We start from the raw sequence: 14,756 nt of genomic DNA, 5'->3' as shown, positions 1-14,756 counted from the left end.
CATTGCAGGGTATGGTACCGACAACTACCTTAGAGGTATTTAATCAAAGACATGCATGGTGGGCGCCTGGGTGGCTCAGTCAGCTAAACATCTGCCTTCAGCTCAAGTCATGATCTCAGGGTCCTGGGATCGAGCCCCACATCAGGCTCCCTGCTCAGCGGGGAGTCTGTTTCTCCCTCTCCCTCTGTCTGCCACTACCCCTGCTTGTGTTCTCTCTCTCTGTCTCTAAAATAAATTAATAAAAATTTTAAAAAAAAGGATGGTGTGCAACCACCACCACCAACAGCATACGCTTCTCCAGTAAGCTCCAGATGCCACGTCCTCAACCAACTCCAGGAGGAAATCACACCCTTGTGAGTTCTCATCCTAACTCCTTCCTCATCCTCTAAACAAGCCCCGTCGTAATGTGTCCTAGGTTGTAGCCCCCTCAAGAACAGGCCTATCCACCTGATGGCACCCAGCACAACCCTGTGAATACAGTAGGCATCTAAAATATTCCCTGAATTTGACACAGGGGAAGGAGGGAGCACATTTCGTACTGATTTCCCCATTCATAGTTTCTGCGGGTCTGAGGAAGTAAGATTGAGATCCCTGCCCACATCTCAGCCTACCAGTAGATTCATTTCGGGCTCCCTCCTGCTCCGATGCCGTAAGACCGAGATCGCTGGCAGCTCGGCAGTGCCTTATAAGGGCAGGGACGGGTCGAGGGGTAGGGAAATGGAGCAAGAGGAAGAGGCCTTGCTGGGTAAGAAAGAGGTGACACGGTGGGTCTGACATAAAAAGGATAAGAGGGTCAGATACGAACAAGAAACCATAGTCACCGCCATGAATGGTCTCAAGGCAAGTGGGAGGAGCTGCCCTTTGACCTTTCTATATTTTTATCTCAAGAAGCAACACTCTGTGGGGGTTTTTTCCCCCTTCAGGACTGCCTTTGACATGCATTCTAATCATAAATGTCAGAGTTGTTGCCAAAGAGTGATTAAAAAGCCCTAACTCAGAGGTTTCCAGGATAGTCCTGGATGCTAAAACCTCCTGAGGTCAGGCCTGCTCTACGTTCTCTTTTAGCTATTTTTTACCATCTGACATGCCAGTCATTTCTTTGACTGTGTGTGTGTGTGTGTGTGTGTGTGTGTGTATTTAAGGAAAAACCTATTTCAACTAAAAAAAAGCTTCCTTTTTAAATTTTTACAAAGTCAAAATAAATTCTGGATTTGAGAGTCATATCTTTAAGAATGCTCTGGGCTATTCTTCAAAGGTAGCTCTTAAAATATGCGGGAAAGAATGTGGTCAAGCTAAAAGGAAAGTACTAAAGTTTTGCTTTTAGAATAACTAGTATGGTGTGGAGTCACTTCTTAGTTTTCACATAAAATCCTTGAACAGCTAAATCCAAAAAAAAAAAAAAAAAAAAAACTGTGCCTTTAAATTTTTTCCTGCTTAAAGTTTGGGGTTTTTTTTTTTTTTGTAATTTATTTTTGCATTTATTGTTGGATAACGATGTACTACAGAAATATATAAAACACAAGCTGTCTCTTATTCTGTTTGGTGATAAAATGCTCAATTAAAAACAGGTTATGTTGCATGCCCTTGGCATCCTGCACTGATATCATATTGTTCAGAATAGTACATGTCACCCTAAATAATTTCACATGCATCTGTTTTATTAGTAGGTGCTAATTAAACATGCATCTTGTGGAGTGACTTCACATAAGATCATTTTGCAGTTGCCTGTATTATTTATGTAACACTTTGGGATCCATGGGTCACAGATCCTACAGTAAACTTTTCCTCCTAAAATTATTAATGAAATGTGAAGTCCCTCTCTATGGTAATTTTCCAGACATGCTTGGAAATACATTCCAGTGCAAAATTTAAAATGAACAAAAATGTATTACTAATATACACTGAGTTAGCTATTTCCCAGAAGATTTATAAGCCACCACAAATGTTCATTAATAGAGAGTAATGCTCTCTTTTCATTGAAGGTCTACCCCTCTCCCCAATACCCATCCAGTCCTACTGTTGGGGCCAAAATATCCATGCAAGTAAGTCATGGTCAATATGAAGATGGCCGATGGTGACCTCCTCTTGTGCGGGGAGCTGCCTTGCTTAAGTGCCCCGCATGGCCCAATAGATCATATGCACTGATCCAGTCTGGCCAGCATAGGGCTGCTTCCTCTCTCCCCGCCTCTCTCCAAATGTGTGTCAAAACCTCAAATCCATAGCCATTAATTGTTTCAGAAAAGGCCACCATCCTTTCTTCTTCTCTTTTCCACGCAGTGTCCCACCACCACGGCAGTCTACCATTCAAGCAAGTCATTCTAGAGCTAAGTGCATGGAGGTAGTTTTGTAACATTAGGCAAAGCCCTGGACCACTCTGGGTCTTGCTTTCTTTTCTTTTCTTTTCTTCTTCTTCTTCTTCTTTTTTCAAGATATTATTTATTTATGTATTTTTTTGTGTGAGAGAGAGAGAGAAAGCAGGGAGAGGGGCCGAGGGAGAAGGAGAGACTGTCAAGCAGACTCCCCGCTGAGTGCGGAGCCTGACATGGGGCTCCATCTCATGACCCTGAGCTCATGACCTCAGCTGAAATCAAGAGTTGGACCCTTCACTGACTGAGCCCCCCAGGCTCCTATCCTTCTTGCTTTCTTTTCTGAAAAGAAAATAAATCAGCATTTCTCAGAACACTATGTCCAGAAACTGAAAAAAAGCATCAGGGAAATAAGCTTGTGACCCTCTTGATTCATAAGGCTTGTTAGTATACGCAACGTTCTGAGAAGCCCTACGGCACAGAAATTTGTTTGGCTTTGCTTAACTCAATGTCCCACAAATCATTGGCTCTCAGAACCTTTCTTGTGATCAGATGTTGCCACCTTCAGAACTAGCAAGAAAACATTCTGCGAATGCCATGCTCGACAATCTTTAATAGACTGTTTCAACTGTGATGGATACTCCATGGTTCCCTTCTGTGAGTCTGCTCTTCTTCTCACAAAGGATTTGAACGCCTGGTCTCAGCCCAGTTAAACTACATGACTCCATATAGTCAGTAGTAAAATAAATAAATAAATAAATAAATAAATAAATAAATAAATAAATAAATAAATTACAAAGTGTGGCCTGAGCTTGAATCTGGGCAATGGATCTGCCCACCAGTCCCATAGTTCATGGCATTTACCACACTCACGCTGCAGAATACAGTACGTTAAATCTCTTAAAGAGTGACTAATATGCCACCGTGATGGGACAGACGCTTGGGGTTTTAGCCAAATCTTGTAAATTTAGCAAAGAATATCAGAGCAACTCCTTCTGTTACCCTAAATGTCATGGACTCTTACATTTTCATGAAGAACACGCAGGTCTTGGTTTTAAAGGTCTTACATGAGCACTTTCATTGAAAATCATAAGGTTTGCCCACATTGAGAACATGAATACTGCAGTGAGCCCATCCCGGAAGTCACAGCAGGCACTGGGGATTTCGGAGTTAAGGGGGCGGGGAAGGGTCGGGTTGGGGGTTGCCCATTGTATCAAATCTCAGCACTCTGAGAGCCCCAGTGAGCAGATTTCAGGACCGCTATGACCTCTTTTCCCCACAACCAGTTTTTAAATATAACACACATATTCTTGTTTTTCTATCTAGAATTGAGACCCCCAAAACATAATCGAGTACGAAGGTCGGCCACCATGTTTTGCCCCAAATACTTCATTCACTACACCAGCATAATCTAATTACCTTCTTTCCTAAGTAATCACTCCTTATTTCCCAATCTAGACTACTTAATTCTTGCATGGTTTTACTCCAGCATGAAGTCCATAAGACAGTCTGTGGAAGGCAGACTTAGTTTTGAGGTGCCCAAAGGCCTAGCACCTCACGTCTCCATGATTGTTGGCACTCTGATCCACCTAGTTTCAGTTTATTTGCTGAGTCCTATCCTCCTGCCTTTGTTTTGATTTCTAACTTTGTTGTGCTCCTCACAGACAACTATTTTCAGAGAATTGGCCTCCCTTGATTGTTTCTACCTCCCCTTGGCTCACCTAGATCTGGCCTCCCATTCTGAATCCAACTACAACTATAGCACAATAATTTATCCACGGGTCCATTTAGGGGTGCTGGGGGGATAGACAGAGAACAAAGAATGTCGAGTTCATACAAAGGATCTAAGCACGGAGCAGCTGGGCTGAGTTATTTTGCAATTAAATGGCCACATTTGAGTAACACTTGTGCAAGCCTCTTGGGTACAGTTTCATGAACTTGCCTTGTATGTGAACTTGAGCCACCATGGATTGCTCAACTCAATGCTCATCTTCAGGAAGCCTTCCCTGACTGCCTGAGCCCTAAGAGTCTCCTTTTTTGAATTTATATCACTCTAATAGTCGGCACCTACTGTCAGGAACTTACCCTTATCTGGCATTGAACTATCTGATGGTCTCTTTGGCTCTATTTTTACACACTGCAGTCTTCCTAACTAGATGAGGAGTGTATCTAAGAAATGTTTCTCTCTCCCACAGTATGTCATATAAAATAACAAGGAGCTATTCCCATAATTTCATCAATGATAATGATACAGGGCAATGAGATATCCATTTGAGTGAACTGGAAATTGAGCTAGAACATGTGCATTGAGTGGGATTGATGGAAAAGGAAGAAAAAGGCATTTAGAGGTAGAGTGAAGAAGGTAAGAGGGAGGTTCAACCATCGGTTCCTGAGAGTCTGCTTTCAACTGAACTCTGCCATTGTCTTTCTTCCACAAGGTTTTCAGAATTATCTTCCTGTTTACATAATTACCTACACTAGACAAATTAGACAACAAGAATCTTCCAAGAATTCCTAATGCCCCCACAAAACAAGTACAACAAAGACCCCGGGAGGGGCACCTGGGGGGCTCAGTCCGTGGAGCGTCTGACTCTCGATTTTGGCTCAGGTCATGATCCCAGGATCTCTGGATCGTGGGATGGAACCCCACTTCAGGCTGCATGCTCACTGGGGAGTCTGCTTCTCTCTCTCTGCCCATCTCCCCACTTACTCTCTCCCTCTCAAAGAAATAAATATATCTTTTTTTTTTAATCCCAGGAATTAAGATTTAGAGCCTCCTTACCCCTATGACAGCTCATGAAATGCTCAACTAAGGTGAGAAGAAAACTCTGCCAAAAATTCCTTCCTCATCTCCCTAACTCAACGCGAGCCTCCAGTCTTTGGGAAGTTAAGGCTCCTACTCCAAAGACCACAGCGGCCTACTTCCACCAGTTGTAAAGTCAGAAATGCTCTTCTCATTATCACAAACAGTAATTTGTTTTTCTTTGAAATAATTTATGCCTCGGAGTGATTAGTTTGCCCTCTTTACATATTCATATCTTTGTGTTAATCTATTATATGTAGCTATGTCTCTACCAGTTTTTTTTTAAAAAAGCATTTTTAGAAGGATAAGCACTGGTGTCTTCATGGTAATATTTGATTAACCTCAATAAATGATTCAGCAAATTGTTTGCTTTTAAAGATGTAAATGTAAATGTGAGGCAAGTTTTCTTTCCGAAATAATTACTGCGGTGCCCAGGCAATTTAGTGAGCCAAGCTACGATCTCTTAAGCACTTGGGCCCAGCCTCCACTTGGGGATCTGGCCGCAGAACTCATCAAGGACTCATCAACTTACTTTTAGACTGATAGCTGTAAGCTGTCTAATTGCAAATGAGAAGTTGCAAATGTCCAACTCCGCAGAGGCTGGGGCAATTTCCTTTTGTCTATAATTATAAACGGGGCAAATGAATGTCCATCTAGCAGGATATTGAGAAAGAATCCCCATAAAGAACTGGTAGCATAATGAACTCTACCTCAAAAACGTATCAGATAGCGAGGCCTGTGGGTGGATCCAAAGGGAGACCTATATGGTTTCATGGTTACCTACAGCTGCAAAAATCACAGAAGTCAGGACAAGAGGATGTCCCAGAGGTAAGATACATCTCTCTCTAATTTTTGGTCTGCTATCCGTGTTCTCACATCTACCTCCATCTGATACCATCCACAGGAGTCAGAAGATTGATGTCGTATGCCTGGCTTTGCCTTCTCACTGTGTGGCCTGGAAAATTTTACACCATCTCTCTGAGTCCCATTCTGACGTTCCTATTCTGGAAAATGAGGACACAAGTGGGTTGCCTGTCCACCCGAGAAGGTAGCCATGAGGATAATGTGTGATCATTTGGGAACTATCTTGGGGTCCTTAAGAGCTCTGTGTCTGTCTCATTGACAAGTCTAGGGGAGACCTCCCTCATGTCTCCCTCCCTCTGTTCACAGAGGTTGTTGTAGGCTTCTGCACATCCCTGCATTCCAGTAGCTCCGTGCCAGCCAACGCCCGTTACAGACTCTGGTTCCGATGAGGTCCTTCTGCTCCTCCCCTTCCCACATAATCTTTTCCCTAGTACTTTGGAACTTCCCAAGATGGCCTTCATCCAAAATGTAGTGTCCAGATCCTTTTTGACCCACACCCAGGAGTCCTAGACTAGACCAGTTCAACACATGCTCAACCCCTTGTCCTAAAGCTGTATCAGGGACATGGCCTCAGGCTTCACCTTGCCTGGAAGGGATTTAAGACCAGTTGCTATGTGAAGGTGTTGTAGACTGTATCATTCTATATTCTATTATAAAGTAGCCACTGCCAAGGTCATTTTTGTGCATTATCCTTGTGGTCTTTTTGGCTTGTGCAATAATGGGGTATTCACTGAACCTTCTGAGGCAACCTATTTCATCTTTGGAAATCTCCAACGATTGAACTGGAATTTGGGTCCCAGTGTGGTTCAAGGGGCTACTCATTGTAGCCATACAGAAGCCTAATCACCATTCTGCATAATAAATATACACATATTTAAAGACATTTCCTTTTCTGCCAAAAAGAAAAAAATCTGGTTTTTTTCTGTTGTTTCTCGTGGGCATATTGCCTAATTCTGTATCGCTTTGTTTTCTTTTCTCTTAAACACCTCCAAAAAAAAAAAAAAAACCCAAACCCAAAAAACCACCTCCAGTTTTCCTAGCTTGATTATAATACTAATAATAATGGCTAGTATAAATATTCAGCTAATAATCTGTCAACTCCTCTATGAGATTATGATGAATGATTTTGTGAGATTTTTTAATGAAGGTCCAAATACAGACTAAGAAAGCAGTCCTAAAAGTCTAGCTTATTTCCTTATCTGCAAGCCTGATACGTGATCAAGGAGAGAAATCCGTTTTCTTTGCTATGATTTGTTCTTGGTGGATCCATGCTAGCTCCTGGTGACCACGTCTTCTTCTGGAAGTAGAGCATTTTAGCATCTTGGCCAGAAGTCCCTTTCATTCTCTTTCTGGAAAGCAGAATGGCTTCTCAGTTTTTGAACATTTTTTGCTCTCTTTAGCACTTTCCAGATTAAATGGCAATGTCTCAGCAATCTCTTTAACAACATCTCTCATTTTTACCTTTTGATAAGAGACGAAGGGAAGAACACCATTTGGATTGAAGAATGAATGCATCTAACTCGTGTGTGTGTCTGTGTCTGTGTGTGTCTGTGTGCCTGTGTATGGTGTAGTCACTTCTTTCTATGTAAACCTGCTATTTCTGAGGTCCCAGAATTCTCTTCAGAGGGAGGCCGGTGAGTTGAGACGGGAGCCTCTACCATCTTGAAAAGCCAGAATCCACAACTCTTCTTTGCTCACTCATGGTCCAAAAAAGCGTGCGTTATTTCCCAGTAGACCAGGTCCACAGCATGCGTAGAAGGGAAACCATCATGAGCAGAATCAAGAGGGATAGGCAAGTAAATGAGGGATGAAATGAATGAAAATGAGAACCTGTGTTTTAAAGCTTCCCAAAGCGCAGCACCCCTAGAAAAGAGACAGAACTATATTTGTCTCCGTATTTCTCCACTTGAGTTTGGCATCATCAGCAATATCTCTTCTGTGAGGGAGAAGACAAGTGTCTGCTGGTCCGGATTAAGGCGCATTAACAGGGGAAGCATATGGTCATTTACACAGTGCTTGTTCCCACACTGCGCCAAGGTTAACCAATTAATAAAAAGGGAGCATGCCACATAAATGTTGAACCTTATTAAGCATGAGCTCATCACTCCAAGCTATCTTTATTTCACAAGAATCTAAATGAAAGAAATTCAAGCCCCACTTCCATACATACACGCTGAAAATCATTCTTATAATAGCTGATCATACTTTTGAGGACAGACAACAGCAGTTTTTAACTGAAAGATGGTGAAGACAGATTCTGTTCTAAAAGCATTTTATTGAGATGGTATTGGAAGAAACAGTGTTACTGAAGTACTGCGTTGGGACTGCATTGCATTTTCCTTTGTTCTTTCAACAGGTTAGTAATTACCGAAGTAGCGATTAGCCTTGACAGAGAGAACGCAGAACATAAATGGATACTGTGCGCGGTGGAGGGGCTCTGTGGTACCAAGCTTGTAATTTTCAGTTGGAGCTAATTATCCTTATTATACTGCATGACTCTTTTTTCTTGAATTATGAGTGGAAAAGTGCTGAATAGAAAATTTTTTTCCAAAGTGCCCTGAACCGTTCAGGGAAATGGAAATCACAAACAATGAAAAGCTTGTTAGACAATGAGAGCGATCATCTGTAAAGGGGTTCTGAAGGAACTTCCCTTTTCCTGCACTATAGAAATGTAAAGTGCTTATCAGAAAATGATCTGGGTTTGTTTTTTTTTGGGGGGGGGTTGTTTTTGTTTCAGTTTTGCCACGGGGATGATAAGAGAGAAAGAGCCAACCAGCAGGAAGAAAGATGGAAAGGCTTGAATATTTGCCCAGGGCCAGGAAAGGCGTAGGGAGGGGGGCTGGGTTTAGACACTGGGGCACAACAGAATTTGGGGTCACCTACCTCTTGGGGACAGTTAAGTCCTCTGACAGACCGTCAGACCGCTCAGTGCGAGGAAAGGCGCCAGGGATCCTGCCTGGAGCCAGTACCACCTGTGAACCGATCTGAGAGGAGAGACTTGAGTTCTCAATCCGGTTACAGCAATCCTCTCCCTCCCGTTTCCCTTCTCCATTGCCCCCCTCCATTACAGTCATGCATATGAGCAGAATTCCACAGATGGTGCATGCTTTTATGAGCTCAGTCCTGAAATTTGGTTTGAAATTTCCCCAGTGTCCTCTGTGCTTCTGTCTTTGCAACAGATGCACTTAAATGTTAGCAATTTATTTGTGGCCTGTGCTCCAACCAGAGCTAAAGAGGGGAGAGAGGACTGTCATAGGAGAAGCGGAGCTATGGGCGCGGGCAGGGTGAGCCGCACCCCCTCGGCTGCAGGAGCAGCAGGAGGGCTCGGTGTCTGCGGGAGCAGCCGGGGAGCCACGCAAAAATCAATTTTCTCTTTCCCTCTAGTTCAAGTCTGTTCTATGAATACGATGTTCCATCCAATTATTCTGGAGGAAGTTCTCTGCTTTCTTTAGCCTATCCTGCTTCATTCTCCCACATGACAACATCTCATTTTCCATGTTGCCATTTAGCGCGGCTTTAGATTTCAGAGGGACGGGATGGAGAAGTTCATGAGAGTCCAGGAGGAGGCAGATTCTTTTTTAAGGACACTGGAGCTCTGTAAGGTGACACCATCTAAGAATACAGCACTGGTTCCAGGGTAACGTGTGAGTCAACCCTTTTATTTAGTATGTCAACAGTTATATGCTCATTTAGCGGTACTAAAATATTCTTGAGCAGAAAGTTATGGGCTTTCCGTGTGGGTTTAGAAATGTCAGCCCAGATAAGCAGGCAATTAACAAGAGCATAATGTTATCTTCCGCTAAAGCAATCATCACACGTGTGATCGGGAGGTGATATGCAATTTCCCAGAGAGGGGCATGCGCTAGTAAAACATAATTAAGGCGGGTAAGATCTACTGGGGAAGAAGCCACTTCCGCGGTTTAACTGGGATCAAATCCCACGTGTGCTTGCGATATTATTACATAGGTCAGATATGCCACCGGCCAAATTGTCCAGATCCGGTCCCCCGTCCAATGGTATTGGGAAAGCCACTCTTTCACCCATGGCTCACAACCTTCCATCTGTGATACAAAGTGAATCTTATCGCCTTCCTCCCGTTCACCTTTCCACAAGGCTCTTCATTAAAATGAAGACATTCCAATGTCACTGAGTCTAGGTTTCTAATTATTGCTGTCTCTGACAATTTGGGTTGAGTTTGGAGTTCCTTTAACAGCCAGCCCTGCAATTTTGACCCTGCCATTTGGTTCTTGGATGACCTACGAAAGTGATTCCAATCTGACCCTCAACATCTCATTCATAAAGTGGGACACGAATAACACTTACTTTAAAGTTCCTTAAACCACTGGGCTGGAATGTGGCAAACACCCCTTCAGCAAGAGGTTACACTGGTATCCAGTTTCTTCGTACACACAAACTGGGTCTCAATGCTTTGCCTGTTGTGTCTCGTCTCTGGTGGCCTGGCTGGTAAGGACAAAGTTTTAGAGCGCTCACTCAATCATTCCGGTGAAAATTACTTTTCAAAGGGATTCAGTTAGATAATTTATTAAAAAAACAAACAAACATGGCATTCTAAGAGCTTATAATAACTGTTTGTTACTAACAATAATTATTATTATCATTTTAGATAACTAATATTATTTATATTTAAATAATTAATATAGATTAAGTAAATTTCTATTTAAATAATTATATAATTAATAATTACATGCGAATAATTAAAGATATGTTTAAATAGTAATTTAATAATGTTATTTATAATAATTCTTAATATTATATCATGCTCATTTAAAACGAAGCAGCATGCATTACATAATAATGCCAATATTATACCCCTGTATTATGAAAAGACAAGCATGTATTCAGTCATGGTCATCATCATTTGCAAAATGTTAAGTAGAGAGTATCGATATGATTTTTCTAAAATCCAGATCTGATCATATCACTCACCTGCTTAAAACCTCCCATGGCCCCCACCATTCTTAGTTTAAAACCCAAACCTCCCAATGGAGACTTCGGGAGGCCCTCATGACTGACCGGGTCTTGCCTCAACACCTCCCTCCAAGCATGGGCTCCCAGACTGCAATATTCTTCCTTCCCCTCAACCACCCCAACAGCGAGCAACTACACAGCCCTTAAGGGCCCACTTCAGTAGGACTTCCTCCTAGAAGTCTTCCCAGTTCTGCACACCTGTGTTGTGTGTCCCTCTGGTCTGATCTTACAGCCTTGTGGAGCGTTTTATTTTTGTTTTTGTTTTCTCTCAAAGAATTCTCTAGAATTGCCTCTTTTCTTCTCCCCCACTAGCCTGGGAGCTCTGTGGGGGATTGTGAGCATTGAATTCACCACTGTGTAAGCACTATGTACTTATGGTTCATTTACATAACAAATTTTCTTGAGTCTGTACATATGCAACGCTAAATCCTCCATCCTCTGTAATGTGAGCTGCATAGCTCAAATGGATTAGTAATTTAAAATTAGATTTAGCCTAATACACATATATACCATTCTGTTCAGATTGGCTTATTCCATTACCTTATGACATTAGGAAATCCTGGTGGTGGTCAAGGTTTGGGACATCTGCCAATAACTTCACACAAGTCAGTTTTTACCATGCACCCCAGAATGCCTTTGTGGGTGGGACTAATGAGAGACCATCTGGTGAGGGCAGTAGGAGACATCTTGAAGCTTCTGTAGTCATTCTGATGGTATGGGAGGAGGGTGAAGCCCCTCCCACCAAGCCCTCCTCCTGTCCCCATGGGGCTGTGTTTCCCTAGGACCTTCTGGCCCGGATGAAATCTCTGGCTGGTGGTAAAGGTTGGCACTGTCAGCTTTAAGTTTCCAGGCTGGCCTCCCAGACTTCCCACCCTCGCTTCCCAATGAAGTGTGGGAAGCCAGCTTCCTGGGAATTCCAGAACGCTGGAGCAGGGAGGCCTGGGCCTCCGTACAGATTTTGCAAGGCTGCTGAGCCTCAGGGGGTGTTCTGGGTTGTCAGGCAATCCTGGCAGATGGTACCGTTCCCCACTGCATTTCAACACCTGAAGTTCAGATTCTCTGATTAAGGGAAGGAGGCTTGGTGTTACTTGTTGACAGTTATGAGCTATAATCATGTTTAAATCTCCCTGCAAACTGTATCTGTTATGCCAAAATAACTCTGCAAAGGTTTACAGCCTGCTCTGAAGAGTAACTCCTGACGTTCCTAGATTTTTCAACAGCTGAGATGTAGTGTTCCGGAATTTACGTCCATGGAAATTCATAGGTTTTGTTAAGGATCTGCCTCGACGATAAAAAGGAGAGGGACCAATTTTATGTATGCTCTTAGTTTATTGTTTGCTTGGCTAAAAGTCAGGTTGCCATCAACCGGGAGACTAGCACATGAGTCAATGACTAAGAAAACTTAAAAAGGGCTTAGATAAGGCTGCTTTTAGCTTTCCGAGGTGCCGGCGCCCACTTAAAATAACAGATGCACTAATATTTCCCCCTGTGCTACCCAAATGCTAAGGGCAGTGGAAAGCCGATCTTCTCATATTTCTTAACAGTTTTAGTTCGATTCTGACCCCACACTGCAAATGCTAAGATCTGCGGGCACATTTTTACTATAATGATTTTGCTGCTGGTCAAAGCGGACATGAGATCCGTGAACGGATGAAGCAGGCACTCTTTTTTCAAAGACTGGGAGACGTCTGCTAATTCCTCCAATAGGACAGATTAATGATATTAATGTGTCAACATAATTATGATAAGGGTATGGATAAAATGAATGTACAGGAATAAAGTGTGTTTGCCTATGTAGCTCTTGAATTCTGCCCTAGGGGAAAAGAAGTCTGGTGTTTCTGTTTAGTGATTTTTTATCTCCAATCTGTCAGAAGCAATGATCATATTGTTACAGTTAAAATGCCATTCCCCGTCAGAGAGACAAGCAGCGAAGTCACGGATATCCCAGAATATCTCCACCGGGAGAGCCTCTGTGTTGGCAGGAAAGGTCAAAGAGATGGTGTTAAGGTCATTCATAGGGTTTTAAAGGCACAGGCTTCTCCAGATCTTCTCTATTATCTTACTCTTCCTCCATGTGCCTGACGGAGGCCCCATCCTGGGGCAGCCACACAGGACCTGAGGAGTATGGCTGGATTGTCAAGTTGGCTATACTTGGTAGTAACTTGGGATGCCCATTCTCTTGCCAAGCATTATCAACAAAGGCAAGCAAAGGTCTCCCTTCTGAAGGAGGGAGGATCTACAAGGTGGTAGATCACGTTGGGGAGTTAAGTCGAGTAACTTCAGCTCTCTGAAGGGAGTCACTAAGTTCAGGCAATGCCCCGGTGGCCTGCACTCCCTGCCTTGGACTTTTTTATATCCCTTTGATTATTTCTCTTCCTGACGTTTTTGTTCTTCGTTCTGCTTTCCTCTCCCTTTTTCTTTTAATTTTAATTTTTATTTTACTGTGATATGCAACAGGAGATCTACCCTCTTAACAGATTTGTAAGTGTACAGGCCTGACTTGTGAACTCTTCGGTGTAAGGTCTCACAGCGGATCTCCAGAACCCACTCATCTTGCATTCCTGAGGCTTTATATGCGTTGATGGTCAACTCCCTGTTTGTTACTCCACCGTATCCCCGGCAACCACCATTCTGCTCTCTGCTTCTCTGAGTTTGACTATTTTGGATACCTCAGACAAGTGGAATCATGCAGTGTTTGTCCTTCTGTGACTGACTTTCCTCTTCTTTCTGACTCAGCAACCTTAGACCATGGACTAAAGAGGTAGTCGGACAGGAAGCCGAACTCCAACATCCGAGAAACGCTTGAACCGTGATTTGATGTGCGGAGTAGGGTTTTACATTCCTCTCGGAAGCACCCATCATTGTGTCCTGAAGCAGCCAAGCCAGCGAGCACCCGTTCTTGCTGACCCACGATTCTGCCATGACCCAAGAGTCTCTGAACCTTAAAACCAGGCTTGTCTGTGGAATTATTAAAGACTTCCGAGACTTCTTTACAAGAAATTACATCCTTTATTCTCGAAATCGTTCTGTTTTATGAGCTATCGAATAGTTCTGCGATGGGTCTACACAGGCCTCTTCCTTCCAGAACTGTGGTCTCGTTACGTGGAGACTTCATTATTTCTCTCCATATTCTGGAAATAGAGGGCTTAGTTTTGTTTGTTGGTTTTGTTGTGTTTTGATTGAGTGATAGCCTTTTATCTTTTTTTCTTTTTCTTATTTATTTATTCTTAAGGATTTTATTTATTTGTGTGTTTGAGAGGGAGTGTGAGTGGTGGGGGAGGAGCAGAGGGAGAGAGAGACAAGCAGACTCTGCACTGAGCAGGGAGCCTGATGTGGAGCTCGATCCCAAGACCCTGAGATCATGACCTGAGCTGAAATCAAGAGTCGGACGCTTAACTGACTGAGCCACCCGGGCACCCCAAGTGATAGCCTTTTATACGAAGTTCCAGATTTACTTTAAGATTCTGAAATAAAATAAAATAAAATAAATTTGTACGAGAGTTTTGGTTTGGTTTTGTAATTTTTTTCTGGTGAATTTTTTTTTTTCAATTGTCCTGACCACAGCCTCAGTTAATTATGGCTGTTGGTCTGTGTGGTGTGGTGTGCTGTGGGAGTGGGTCCTATTGACTTTTAGTCTATATACATCTCACTAAAACCATGACCGATAAGATATAAGTTATAATCATTTTGAACTACGATATTCCGAAATTTTAAAAAATTAATGTACAAAAACATGTATTTCAAAAATCAAATTCTCTTTTTGTATAACACCATAGATTTATTAACCTTACAAA

General features: G+C 42.7%; 1 long non-coding RNA gene across 1 annotated transcript; it reads left to right on the top strand.

Annotated features, from left to right (window-relative positions):
- Positions 1-5,783: 5,783 nt before the first annotated feature.
- On the top strand, positions 5,784-14,462 carry LOC148107324 (uncharacterized). The gene is made up of 2 exons (XR_015722597.1): positions 5,784-5,937; positions 13,699-14,462. It is a non-coding gene; the product is annotated as an uncharacterized LOC148107324 (long non-coding RNA).
- The last annotated feature ends 294 nt before the right edge of the window (positions 14,463-14,756 follow it).

The sequence above is a fragment of the Ursus americanus genome, chromosome 32, assembly GCF_024610735.1.
Source record: "Ursus americanus isolate L20-20 chromosome 32, mUrsAme1.1.p, whole genome shotgun sequence".
NCBI lineage: Eukaryota > Metazoa > Chordata > Mammalia > Carnivora > Ursidae > Ursus > Ursus americanus.
The sequence above is the reverse complement of the archived record's forward strand: the minus strand, read 5'-3'. Positions and strand labels throughout refer to the sequence as shown.